This window comes from Rhinoderma darwinii, chromosome 12 (assembly GCF_050947455.1).
Source record: "Rhinoderma darwinii isolate aRhiDar2 chromosome 12, aRhiDar2.hap1, whole genome shotgun sequence".
NCBI lineage: Eukaryota > Metazoa > Chordata > Amphibia > Anura > Rhinodermatidae > Rhinoderma > Rhinoderma darwinii.
Genome location: NC_134698.1, coordinates 3,570,454 through 3,584,978, shown reverse-complemented (window position 1 = coordinate 3,584,978; position 14,525 = coordinate 3,570,454). Strand labels below are relative to the sequence as shown.

The following is a 14,525-nucleotide window of genomic DNA, read 5'->3' as shown; positions in this document are numbered from 1 at the left end:
CCCCCTGCTGTCCCCCCATCATCTGCCTATTCATGTGTGATACCCCCCCCCCCCCCAGAACCACAAAGCACTACAATTCCCAGCATGTAATGTGTGCCGCTGATCAATGTATCTAAGCCTATCATGTGTGATACTGTCTGCTGAGCTGTGTATCTAATCCTATCATGTGTGATACTGTCTGCTGAGCTGTGTATCTAATCCTGTCATGTGTGATACTGTCTGCTGAGCTGTGTATCTAATCCTATCATGTGTGATACTGTCTGCTGAGCTGTGTATCTAATCCTATCATGTGTGATACTGTCTGCTGAGCTGTGTATCTAATCCTATCATGTGTGATACTGTCTGCTGAGCTGTGTATCTAATCCTATCATGTGTGATACTGTCTGCTGAGCTGTGTATCTAATCCTATCATGTGTGATACTGTCTGCTGAGCTGTGTATCTAATCCTATCATGTGTGATACTGTCTGCTGAGCCCGTGTATCTCATCCTATCATGTGTGATACTGTCTGCTGAGCTGTGTATCTAATCCTATCATGTGTGATACTGTCTGCTGAGCCCGTGTATCTCATCCTATCATGTATGATACTGTCTGCTGAGCCTGTGTATCTAATCCTATAATGTGTGATACTGCCTGCTGAGCTGTGTATCTAATCCTATCATGCGTGATACTGTCTGCTGAGCTGTGTATCTAATCCTATCATGTGTGATACTGTCTGCTGAGCTGTGTATCTAATCCTATCATGTGTGATACTGTCTGCTGAGCGGTGTATCTAATCCTATCGTGTGATACAGTCTGCTGAGCCGTGTATCTAATCCTACCATGTGTGATACTGTCTGCTGAGAAACTGTATCTAATCCTATCATGTGTGATACTGTCTGCTGAGCCATGTATCTAATCCTATCATGTGTGATACTGTCTGCTGAGCCGCTGTATCTAATCCTATCATGTGTGATACTGTCTGCTGAGTCCTGTATCTAATCCTATCATGTGTGATACTGCCTGCTGAGCTGTGTATCTAATCCTATCATGTGTGGTACTGTCTGCTGAGCCACTGTATCTAATCCTATCATGTGTGATACTGTCTGCTGAGATACTGTATCTAATCCTATCATGTGTGATACTGTCTGCTGAGCAACTGTATCTAATCCTATCATGTGTGATACTGTCTGCTGAGCCGCTGTATCTAATCCTATCATGTGTGATACTGTCTGCTGAGTCCTGTATCTAATCCTATCATGTGTGATACTGCCTGCTGAGCTGTGTATCTAATCCTATCATGTGTGGTACTGTCTGCTGAGCAACTGTATCTAATCCTATTATGTGTGATACTATCTGCTGAGCGGTGTATCTAATACTATCATGTGTGATACTGTCTGCTGAGCTGTGTATCTAAGCTTATCATGTGTGATACTGTCTGCTGAGCGGTGTATCTAATCCTATCCTGTGTGATACTGTCTGCTGAGCTGTGTATCTAAGCCTATCATGTGTAATACTGTCTGCTGTGCTGGTGTATCTAATCCTATCATGTGTGATACTGTCTGCTGAGCAACTGTATCTAATCCTATCATGTGTGATACTGTCTGCTGAGCTGTGTATCTAATCCTATCATGTGTGATACTGTCCGCTGAGCTGTGTATCTAAGCCTATCATGTGTGATACTGTCTGCTGAGCTGTGTATCTAATCCTATCATGTGTGATACTGTCTGCTGAGCGGTGTATCTAATCCTATCCTGTGTGATACTGTCTGCTGAGCTGTGTATCTAAGCCTATCATGTGTAATACTGTCTGCTGTGCTGGTGTATCTAATCCTATCATGTGTGATACTGTCTGCTGAGCTGTGTATCTAATCCTATCATGTGTGGTACTGTCTGCTGAGCTGTGTATCTAATCCTATCCTGTGTGATACTGTCTGCTGAGCTGTGTATCTAATCCTATCATGTGTGATACTGTCTGCTGTGTATCTAAGCCTATAATATGTAATACTGTCTGCTGTGCTGGTGTATCTAATCCTATAATGTGTGATACTGTTTGCTGAGCCCTGTATCTAATCCTATCATGTGTGATACTGTCTGCTGTGCTGGTGTATCTAATCCTATCATGTGTGATACTGTCTGCTGTGCTGGTGTATCTAATCCTATCATGTGTGATACTGTCTGCTGAGCTGTGTATCTAATCCTATCATGTGTGATACTGTCTGCTGAGCTGTGTATCTAATCCTATCATGTGTGATACTGCCTGCTGAGCTGTGTATCTAATCCTATCATGTGTGATACTGTCTGCTGAGCCGTGTATCTAATCCTATCATGTGTGATACTGTCTGCTGAGCCGTGTATCTAATCCTATCATGTGTGATACTGTCTGCTGAGCTGTGTATCTAATCCTATCATGTGTGATACTATCTGCTGAGCTGTGTATCTAATCCTATCATGTGTGATACTGTATGCTGAGCTGTGTATCTAATCATATCCTGTGTGATACTGTCTGCTGAGCTGTGTATCTAATCCTATCATGTGTGATACTGTCTGCTGAGCTGTGTATCTAATCCTATCATGTGTGATACTCTCTGCTGAGCTGTGTATCTAATCCTATCATGTGTGATACTGTCTGCTGAGCCATGTATCTAATCCTATCATGTGTGATACTGTCTGCTGAGCAAGTGTATCTAATCCTATCATGTGTGATACTGTCTGCTGAGCTGTGTATCTAATCCTATCATGTGTGATACTGTCTGCTGAGCTGTGTATCTAATCCTATCATGTGTGATACTGTCTGCTGAGCTGTGTATCTAATCCTATCATGTGTGATAGTCTGCTGAGCCATGTATCTAATCCTATAATGTGTGATACTGTCTGCTGTGTATCTAATCCTATCATGTGTGATACTGTCTGCTGAGCCGTGTATCTAATCCTATCATGTGTGATACTGTCTGCTGAGCTGTGTATCTAATCCTATCATGTATGATACTGTCTGCTGAGCCATGTATCTAATCATATAATGTGTGATACTGTCTGCTGTGTATCTAATCCTATCATGTGTGATACTGTCTGCTGAGCCGTGTATCTAATCCTATCATGTGTGATACTGTCTGCTGAGCTGTGTATCTAATCCTATCATGTGTGATACTGTCTGCTGAGCCGTGTATCTAATCCTATCATGTGTGATACTGTCTACTGAGCCGTGTATCTAATCCTATCATGTGTGATACTGTCTACTGAGCCGTGTATCTAATCCTATCATGTGTGATACTGTCTACTGAGCCGTGTATCTAATCCTATCATGTGGGATACTGTCTGCTGAGCCGCTGTATCTAATCCTATCATGTGTGATACTGTCTGCTGAGCTGTGTATCTAATCCTATCCTGTGTGATACTGTCTGCTGAGCTGTGTATCTAATCCTATCATGTGCGATACTGTCTGCTGAGCCGTGTATCTAATCCTATCATGTGCGATACTGTCTGCTGAGCCGTGTATCTAATCCTATCATGTGTGATACTGTCTGCTGTGCTGCTGTATCTAATCCTATCATGTGTGATACTGTCTGCTGAGCTGTGTATCTAATCCTATCATGTGTGATACTGTCTGCTGAGCCGTGTATCTAATCCTATCATGTGTGATACTGTCTGCTGAGCTGTGTATCTAATCCTATCATGTGTGCCATCAATGTTGCGGTTAATAAATTGGTATTGATTGATCAGCGGCGCGGTGCCTTTACTCCTCGGCTGCCGCTTCTCTCCCCGGTAATGTGGCCGTCGCTGTCCCTTCCCCCCAGGATATATTGATCGCCGACTCTGACAAATTAGAAATTATTTCTGTGCAAACCGATCAATCAAGGTTGTTTCACAGCCAGCCGGACGCTGGAGCGGGGGAGGGGATCGGACTCACACAATGAGAGACGCTGCGGTGCCGTCCGCTGGGGAGAACCGGGCGATGATCTACTTCATATAGAAAGATATTCCGGATAATCAATAATCTCCTAATATCAGCCTGATAAACCCCTCAACTAAGCGTGCCCGGCCGAGGGAGGGGGACCCCAGAACTAGCACCCACACCCGGGGTACAGGATAACGACACTGACACTTGGGGTACAGGATAATGACACTTGGGGTACAGGATAACGAGACACTGACACTTGGGGTACAGGATAATGACACTTGGGGTACAGGATAATGATACACTGACACTTGGGGTACAGGATAATGACACTGACACTTGGGGTACAGGATAATGATACACTGACACTTGGGGTACAGGATAATGATACACTGACACTTGGGGTACAGGATAATGATACACTGACACTTGGGGTACAGGATAATCACACACTGACACTCGGGGTACAGGATAATGACACTTGGGGTACAGGATAATGATACTGACACTTGGGGTACAGGATAATGACACTTGGGGTACAGGATAATGACACACTGACACTCGGGGTACAGGATAATGACACTTGGGGTACAGGATAATGATACACTGACACTTGGGGTACAGGATAATGACACTTGGGGTACAGGATAATGATACACTGACACTTGGGGTACAGGATAATGATACACTGACACTTGGGGTACAGGATAATGAGACGCTGACACTTGGGGTACAGGATACTGACACTTGGGGTACAGGATAATGACACTGACACTTGGGGTACAGGATAATGAGACGCTGACACTTGGGGTACAGGATAATGACACTTGGGGTACAGGATAATGACACTTGGGGTACAGGATAATGATACACTGACACTTGGGGTACAGGATAATGATACTGACACTTGGGGTACAGGATAATGACACTGACACTTGGGGTACAGGATAATGACACTGGCACTTGGGGTACAGGATAATGACACTGACACTTGGGGTACAGGATAATGACACTGACACTTGGGGTACAGGATAATGACACTGACACTTGGGGTACAGGATAATGATACACTGACACTTGGGGTACAGGATAATGACACTTGGGGTACAGGATAATGACACTTGGGGTACAGGATAATGATACACTGACACTTGGGGTACAGGATAATGAGACGCTGACACTTGGGGTACAGGATAATGAGACGCTGACACTTGGGGTACAGGATAATGACACTGACACTTGGGGTGCAGGATAATGAGACGCTGACACTTGGGGTACAGGATAATGATACACTGACACTTGGGGTACAGGATAATGACACTTGGGGTACAGGATAATGATACACTGACACTTGGGGTACAGGATAATGAGACGCTGACACTTGGGGTACAGGATAATGAGACGCTGACACTTGAGGTACAGGATAATGATACGCTGACACTTGGGGTACAGGATAATGACACTTGGGGTACAGGATAATGATACACTGACACTTGGAGTACAGGATAATGACACTGGCACTTGGGGTACAGGATAATGACACACTGACACTTGGGGTACAGGATAATGACACACTGACACTTGGGGTACAGGATAATGACACTGGCACTTGGGGTACAGGATAATGACACACTGACACTTGGGGTACAGGATAATGACACTGACACTTGGGGTACAGGATAATGACACTGACACTTGGGGTACAGGATAATGACACTGACACTTGGGGTACAGGATAATGAGACGCTGACACTTGGGGTACAGGATAATGATACACTGACACTTGGGGTACAGGATAATGACACTTGGGGTACAGGATAATGATACACTGACACTTGGGGTACAGGATAATGAGACGCTGACACTTGGGGTACAGGATAATGAGACGCTGACACTTGGGGTACAGGATAATGACACTTGGGGTACAGGATAATGACACTTGGGGTACAGGATAATGAGATGATAACTTGGGGACACGTTGTGATGTTGATGTTTGGATCCGGACCTCAGTCATTATAAACAGGTGATATAATAGGGGGATGATTGTCGGATTATTAGAGATTACAGATGTGGGGGATGGGGCCGGATTACTAATATGTAGATGAGATTATTCCGGTCAGTCGTCGTGTCCAGGGCAATAAATCATCATCCGCTTGTCCTGTCGGGAGTGTAAATAAAACCTGTTCCTTGTACAATAAAAAGTTCTACTTATTTCTTATAGACTTTGTGTTTCTATTCCACTCAATTTTGAAGATTTCTTCTTGCTTTCAAAGAATGGAAACATTCTTGTTTGCTTTAAAACCTGTCCTTACCTAATACCTCTCACAGCTGAAGGTTTGTTACAATTGTATCCAGTCCAGACAATCCTCTGTGAGATGAACATCCGGGACTCCAGTCTGATACATTTTACCTGCACTGATACATTGCAACAAACTATCAGGACAGGAGATATTTGTGATGCTGTTGTGTTTACAGAGGATTGTCTAGACTAGAAACAATTGTAACAACCCCTCAGCTGTGAGAAATATGAGGTCTCGACAAGGTTGGGAGCCTCAGGATGTAAACAAAAAATTCCTATTCACTGACAGCAAGAAGAGATCTTGAAAACGGCGAAGAATCAAAACAATTTATTGGAAAGTTAACCCTTGTCCCACGACAATCCCCATAGCTGCACCATTGACATAGCATTGTGTGTCGCTATCATCTTAAAGGGGACTTACACCTAAATTATAGACATTTTATTGCGTCACTGTCCCTTTAAGTCGGCCGTTTCTGTCTAGAAGTGCGGTAATGAATCTCCGACTATTATTTATTCCTTCACTTCCTTCCCCAATATAAACTAATCTTAGAGGTGTGAAGCCAAAATGATGGGCATAGTGCGGATATTTCCTCTCCTCGTGAGTCAGAGGTGAGTGTGCGGAAGACCAGCGGGGGAAGGGAGAATGAGAAAAAGGGGGGAGGCGTGGCTGTATCTCGTCTATTTGTAAATAAAAATATAACCAATAAAGTTATTCAAAATAAAATTATATAATGGTGACTCCACCCATATTGTATTAAAGTCCTGGATCAGGGGCCAAAGGGGTGGAGCATGAATACAATTTACATAAGCAGGATGATAGGGGTGGGGTTTTACAAGGCTCCACCCATTTATGTCATGACCATGAAGCTATGGGGTAAAACGCCTCAATCAAAAATCTCCCATTCAATAAAGTCTTGGATTCAGGACCCAAAAAGGGTGGAGCAAAAAAGAATTTACAGTAACCAGGATGATGGGGGTGGGGCTAGTGCAAATCTCCGCTGACTTATTTTAAGGACCATGATGCTTTGCGGTAGGTTGTTGCGTTCAAAAATATTAAATTCCAAAAAGTCCTGGCTTTAGGGCCCCGAAGGGTGGAGCGTCCCAGAAGGACCATAAAATCTGAAAAACTTCTGTATAACAGGGGTGGAGTTTTGTACAAAGCTCCGCCCACAATTTTCAGCACCGTAATGCTTTGTGGCAGGTTGTCATATTCAAAAATATCCAACTCAATAAAGTTCCGGCTTCAGGACCCAGAAGGGTGGAGTGTCCTAGATGGCCCGTAAAATGTGATGGATTTAGTATATAAGGGGTGGGGTTTGTGCGTGGCTCCACCCTTAAATTTCAAGACCATGATGCTTTGCAGCAAGTCATTTCCTTGGGCCAAACCGCCTTCCCCACAGGGCCACCAGTTCTACAGATCCCAGAAGAGATGTTCTGAGGGCACATACAATTACCCTTAAAGGGGCGTGGCCTTTTCATTTCACTATGCCCCGCCCCCTTTTTTTTTTCTCTTTTTTTTTTTATTTTTTAAAATGTAACTTTATTTAAATGTCTCCCTGGGCTTGACCTCTGGACAGAAGAAAAATTTGCGTGAAGTCTTCCCTGTCGTACGAGCAGATGCAGCCAGTAATTCTAAAAGCCGCTCGCTAATGTTCCGCCGCCGTCACCACAATTAATCTCGCCGGATAATACGGGTCAGGGGAAGACGAGGAACGGGGAAGGAGTGAATTTCAAATCAGCGTTCAGTAAATTAAAAGCAAATCACATATTGAGTGCGAAGGTTACAGATCGGTAACTGGGATGTGTAATGATGTAGCAGAGCCAGCGCCGTATCCGCCGCGTCCTCTCCGGCATTCCCGTCACGTCCGTCTCCTCTTTGGAGTTTGATCTAATGGTTACAGCGAAGATCTGCGCACCGACGGAATAAGACCAAGTAAATGCGATGAAGTGGGCCTGACCTCGTTACCCATAAGGCTCTTTGTTTTGCAAAACAGGGTCAAAGGGTTAAAACCGCGGTTTGTGTTAGCGGAGGAACGAGCGGTGATTTATGGCGATACTAAGTGCCTCCATCTGGTACTGACCTTCTCCTGGCGCGTGATTCGTCAATAAAGGGCCGGCTCACGTCTGTGCCAACATGCGGGCATGAGGAGAGGGGACGGCCATGGCAGATGCCGCGAAACTTCTGTCCTCCATCTTGGTCGAAAACTTAAAATTTCATTAAGAAGTAAATTGCAGAGAGCTTTTATGGTATGATGTAACGAAATGCTCATCCTGATCCTCCTGGTTCATGAATATAATGCTAGGATTGCAGTAAAGACTGACACTTATACAGGCAGAGCAGTGGAAGAGGAGGGGGGACTTACCATAAATGAATGACAAGATACGGGGAAGGTTCTGTGCACCATATTGTAATGTAAGGTGATCAATGCTCATCCTGATCCTCCTGGTTCATGAATATAATGCTAGGATTGCAGTAAAGACTGACACTTATACAGGCAGAGCAGTGAAAGAGGAGGGGGGACTTACCATAAATGTATGACAAGATACGGGGAAGGTTCTGTCCACCATATTGTAATGTAAGGCGATCAATGCTCATCCTGATCCTCCTGGTTGATGAATATAATGCTAGAATTGCAGTAAAGACTGACACTTATACAGGCAGAGCAGTGGAAGAGGAGGGGGACTTACCATAAATGAATGACAAGACACGGGGAAGGTTCTGTGCACCATATTGTAATGTAAGGCGATCAATGCTTACCCTGATCCTCCTGGTTCATGAATATAATGCTAGAATTGCAGTAAAGACTGACACTTATACAGGCCGAGCAGTGGAAGAGGAGGGGGACTTACCATAAATGAATAACAAGATACGGGGAAGGTTCTGTCCATCATATTGTAATGTAAGGCGATCAATGCTCAACCTGATCCTCCTGGTTGATGAATATAATGCTAGGATTGCAGTAAAGACTGACACTTTTACAGGCAGAGCAGTGGAAGAGGAGGGGGACTTACCACAAATGAATGACAAGATACGGGGAAGGTTCTGTCCACCATATTGTAATGTAAGGCGATCAATGCTCATCCTGATCCTCCTGGTTCCTGATCTTCATTGAATAGTGACAGAAATGGATTACCTCACAATGTATAAGGCTGATATTTGGGTGTGTGTCTCTTTAAATGCCGCACTCTTTTGGTTCGAGTTACTTTGTGTATTTTGACCAAATTAATGCGGAATTTCTGCAATTGTGAGCTGATTGGTGGAGGGGCTTCCTATCCCCGATCCCGTCTTCTCCATGATACCAGATGTAATGCCCCGCTCCATTGTGCGTCCTGTTTGGCCATTATCTCTGCAGCTAAATGGGGACATTACTGACCAATATCTGCTCCATCTGCGGCGCCGGCAGGTGCTGCAAACCGTCCGCCGGGCTCCATTCACTCAGCACTTTGATGAACGCTCATTTATTCGCCGCCGCTACGTGTTATTGTGTGTTCGGAAGCAAATGTACGTCTCCGCAATCATCTGACGCTTCCTCGTCTTCAATGTTCAAGTCCCTAAACTTAGCAGCGATCTTAACCCCCGGGGGCCTGGTATACAGAGCAAAAGCTGCGGGGGGACTAAAAGTGCCAGCATGTCCTCCCAACCAGACACAGCCTAAACCTTTACAAGCGCCATTCATTTCACGACACTATCCATGACGTCTCCAAAGAAGAGGGATCTGGAGGAGGTCCTGAGTTAAAGGGATTGTCCATTTCCATCCACCCTATTAGGGAATTCTGGGTAATAGAGGGGGGGTCTTCTGTGCAGGACCCTCATCTCCTATCCAGAATGGAGAGCGATTGCAAAGAGCGTCTCTATCTCTGGGGGACCGGTCCTGTCCTGTATTACACAGACAACACATTGATATGAATGGACATGGTGTAATACTTCATTTATCCTGTGGTGGCGCTGCAGGGAAATTAAACACTTACTGCCAGATAACCCCACCGATCACAGATGATCACTGGAGGTCCCAGCAGGAGGGCACTTTGTGATGATTTTATTGTTAAGGGACCCTTCTTTCAAGTAGGGATTGTCCAAAGCGGAGACCCCCTTTAAGGACGAGATAATGGACCACCACCTGCACTGATGGTCAGAGAGACCTTTGCCCTTGTTTCAGGCCATCAATTTTTTCAAAATGTCAGAGAATCTTCTTTTGCGATACTTAAAGGGATTGTTCAGGATTAGAATTGGGATTGTCCTCCGGTTGGGTGTGGTATTATTCACTTCAATGGAGCTGAGCTGCAGTACCATACATGACCCATGGACAGGTGTGGCGCTGTTTTTGGAAGAAAGCTACCATGAAGGACCCTCTTAATGGCTTATTGACTCCCTTTACGTGGTCCTATTGTCATGCTGGATCATATGTGGCCACCAGTTGAAGGACCGAAATTGCTGACCTGTGAAGGGCATATGGATTACAAAGGAAGCCCCTCTGGGCCCTTTTGGGCCCTTTTATGAGGTCCTCAAGGTTGGACCCATCCCAAATTGACCTTCCGTAAGGCTTGTCCTCTTCACAACATTGTAATGGTGGTCAACTAGAAAAGGTCTAAGGGTTATGGTCCTACAAGAGATGGGAAGAGGTCAACCAAGTGCTTCTATCTCATCAAAGGGGTTTGGTCCTCCACCACAAAGAGGACAAACTGTGATTTTTGGGGTTCACTCTGGTTTTTCATCATCTGAAGTCCTGGCTTTCTCCAAAACCCAAGCTGAAGGAATGGGATCTATTTTCCAAGTCAACCATGATAATGGACAAATTCTACGTGTAACGAGAAACCAGGGACGTGAACATTATGGACCATACCTCCTGGTTCTGCCCCGTGGGGGTGGAGGGTGAAGCTACGTATAGGGACGTTCTTCCATGAATGGTTGATGGGGGAATCACGTTATGAGTTTCAGGGGAGAAGTGAGATGTTAATAATGGCCGTGGTGGTGCCCGCAGCTCCAACCAATAGGATTATCATGTAATTGGTGTGAGGGCGGGGGACACGCATTAGTAGGACCCCCGACATAGGGAAGTGCAGCTCAAGGCAGGAAGGATAATGTGTTTGGCTGGCGGCCATCTATTATAGACCATTAATGGAGCACAGGTCCACCACAGCATAATGGATTTATAATGACCTCGGAGTGCTATAATAGTGTCACAGGCTGCACCGGTAATGAGGTGATGAATGAATATCTATCTATCTATCTCATATCTATCTATCTATCTATCTATCTATCTATCTATCTATCTATCTATCTATCTATCTATCTATCTATCTATCTATCTATCTCATATCTATCTATCTATCTCATATCTATCTATCTATCTATCTATCTATCTATCTCATATCTATCTATCTATCTATCTATCTATCTATCTATCTATCTATCTATCTATCTATCTATCTATCTATCTATCTATCTCATATCTATCTATCTCATATCTATCTATCTAATATCTATCTATCTAATATCTATCTATCTATCTATCTATCTATCTATCTATCTATCTATCTATCTATCTATCTATCTATCTATCTATCTATCTATCTATCTATCTATCTATCTATCTATCTCATATCTCTATCTATCTCATATCTATCTATCTATCTATCTATCTATCTATCTATCTATCTATCTATCTATCTATCTATCTATCTATCTATCTATCTCATATCTATCTATCTATCTCATATCTATCTATCTATCTATCTATCTATCTATCTATCTATCTATCTATCTATCTATCTATCTATCTATCTATCTATCTATCTATCTATCTATCTCATATCTATCTATCTCATATCTATCTATCTAATATCTATCTATCTAATATCTATCTATCTATCTATCTATCTATCTATCTATCTATCTATCTATCTATCTATCTATCTATCTATCTATCTATCTATCTATCTATCTATCTATCTATCTATCTATCTATCTCATATCTATCTATCTATCTCATATCTATCTATCTATCTATCTATCTATCTATCTATCTATCTATCTATCTATCTATCTATCTATCTATCTATCTATCTATCTATCTATCTATCTCATATCTATCTATCTATCTATCTATCTCATATCTATCTATCTATCTATCTATCTATCTATCTATCTATCTATCTATCTATCTATCTATCTATCTATCTATCTATCTATCTCATATCTATCTATCTCATATCTATCTATCTCATATCTATCTATCTCATATCTATCTATCTCATATCTATCTATCTCATATCTATCTATCTCATATCTATCTATCTCATATCTATCTATCTCATATCTATCTATCTATCTATCTATCTATCTATCTATCTATCTATCTATCTATCTATCTATCTATCTATCTATCTATCTATCTATCTATCTATCTATCTATCTATCTATCTATCTCATATCTATCTATCTATCTATCTCATATCTATCTATCTATCTATCTCATATCTATCTATCTATCTATCTCATATCTATCTATCTATCTATCTATCTATCTATCTATCTATCTATCTATCTATCTATCTATCTATCTATCTATCTCATATCTATCTATCTATCTATCTCATATCTATCTATCTATCTATCTATCTATCTCATATCTATCTATCTATCTATCTCATATCTATCTATCTCATATCTATCTATCTATCTATCTATCTATCTATCTATCTATCTATCTATCTATCTATCTATCTATCTATCTATCTATCTATCTATCTATCTATCTATCTATCTATCTATCTATCCATACACCATTAGATGATCTTGTTATCCAGGTCTTGTGAGATGTGGTATAATGGAGGGGGGGGGGGGGGGGGGCGGTAATGGTTTCTGGAGTTGACGAGTTTCTTTGGGGAATAAATAATTGAGTGGATTGATGGCACTGGCCTCGCTGCCCCAGACGTTGTCATATCGGTTCGGGTCCGGCACGTCTCTCGCCCCTCCATGTGCTTAATCTAGAACTTTTTGAATATTTTTGAGGTCATTTCTATTGATTTCCGTGGGGCTTGATGGTAAAATTGGGTTTCAGGCGTCACCTCCTTCTCCATGGCAGCTGGACGTCATGATGGCGGCACATATATCCTCAGTACCTAGTGGATTCAGCCCCCGTATATCCCAGCGTGGGAGCGGAGGTGTGTGAGGCTGACCGGAAGGTAAACAGGAATATGGAGGCCTGCGAGAGGAAGCCGCGAACAATATTCCACTAGTCTGTAGAGGAAACATTAATATGACATTGCTGATGAGCGGAGAAAGTGTGCGGGTGGGTTTATCGGACCCAGCAGAGACCTGTTCATACTATTCAAAGTGAAGGAGGAGGCCGCCATATTGTGATCTGACACGGACATGTATGGTAGTCGCCATACGCCAAGAACAAAACCTCACGTCTGTTTAAATAAAGTTTATTGAAGGACGGGATCAGACTTGATAAGATATATGAACTGAGGCCTAGTATATGACACATCCTGTGCTCCCTTCAACAAACTTTATTGACACAACCCCACACAACCACTTTAATCCCTTCCCTTTTGGGATTTTTCATTTTCGTTTTTCACTCGCCGCCTTCTAACAGCCATAACTTTTTTATTTTTCCGTCCATAGAGCGGTGTGAGGGCTTATTTTTTGCGGGAGGAGTTGTAGTTTCTACGGGTAGCATTTAAAGTACGATATAATGTACTGGGAAACCGAAAAAACAATTATTTGCCGGCTGAAATTGGAATAAACTGCGATTCCTCAATTGTTTTTTGCTTTTTTGTGTGGTTACGGCATTCACCGTGCGGTAAAAACGACAACGTAACTTTTTTCTGCGGCTCAATACGATTACGGTGATACCAAATTTATATAGTTTTTTAATATTTTACTACTTTTAAAGAAAAAAAAAACAGAGCTTTTTTATTTTTTCATCGATTGGCGTGACGGCTAATTTTTTGCGCGACGAGCTGTAGTTTTTATCTGTATTATTTTTTGGTACATATCATTTTTGGATCACTGTTTATTCAATTTTTTGTGGAACTAAGTTGACAGAATTGCTTAACAGAGGCAGAGTGAAGGCAGTCCTGGCGGCCTTCATTAGGCCCCTGGGCTGCCATGACAACCATCGTCACCCCCAATCTCATTACCTTAGGGGCAATGAGCTGTCGGAGGGGACAGCCCCCCTCTTTTCAACGTCTCCGATGCTACAGCCGAGGAACAGCGCGATCGCTGTCCCCGGCCGTTAGTTCCGGGTGTCAGCTGTAAAACACAGCCGACACCCGCAGCGTATGGAGCGTTCTCCATACATTCCCCCCTTGCACTACGACGTACCAGACACGTCATTTTGCTGGAA

At 42.9% G+C, this 14,525-nt stretch overlaps 2 protein-coding genes across 5 annotated transcripts in view; both read left to right on the top strand.

Annotated features, from left to right (window-relative positions):
* Positions 1–14,525, top strand: part of DUSP23 (dual specificity phosphatase 23) — a 395,843-nt gene that overhangs the window by 59,059 nt on the left and 322,259 nt on the right. The window lies entirely within an intron of this gene.
* The window catches only part of SEMA6C (semaphorin 6C), a 167,231-nt gene that overhangs the window by 29,375 nt on the left and 123,331 nt on the right, over positions 1–14,525 (top strand). The window lies entirely within an intron of this gene.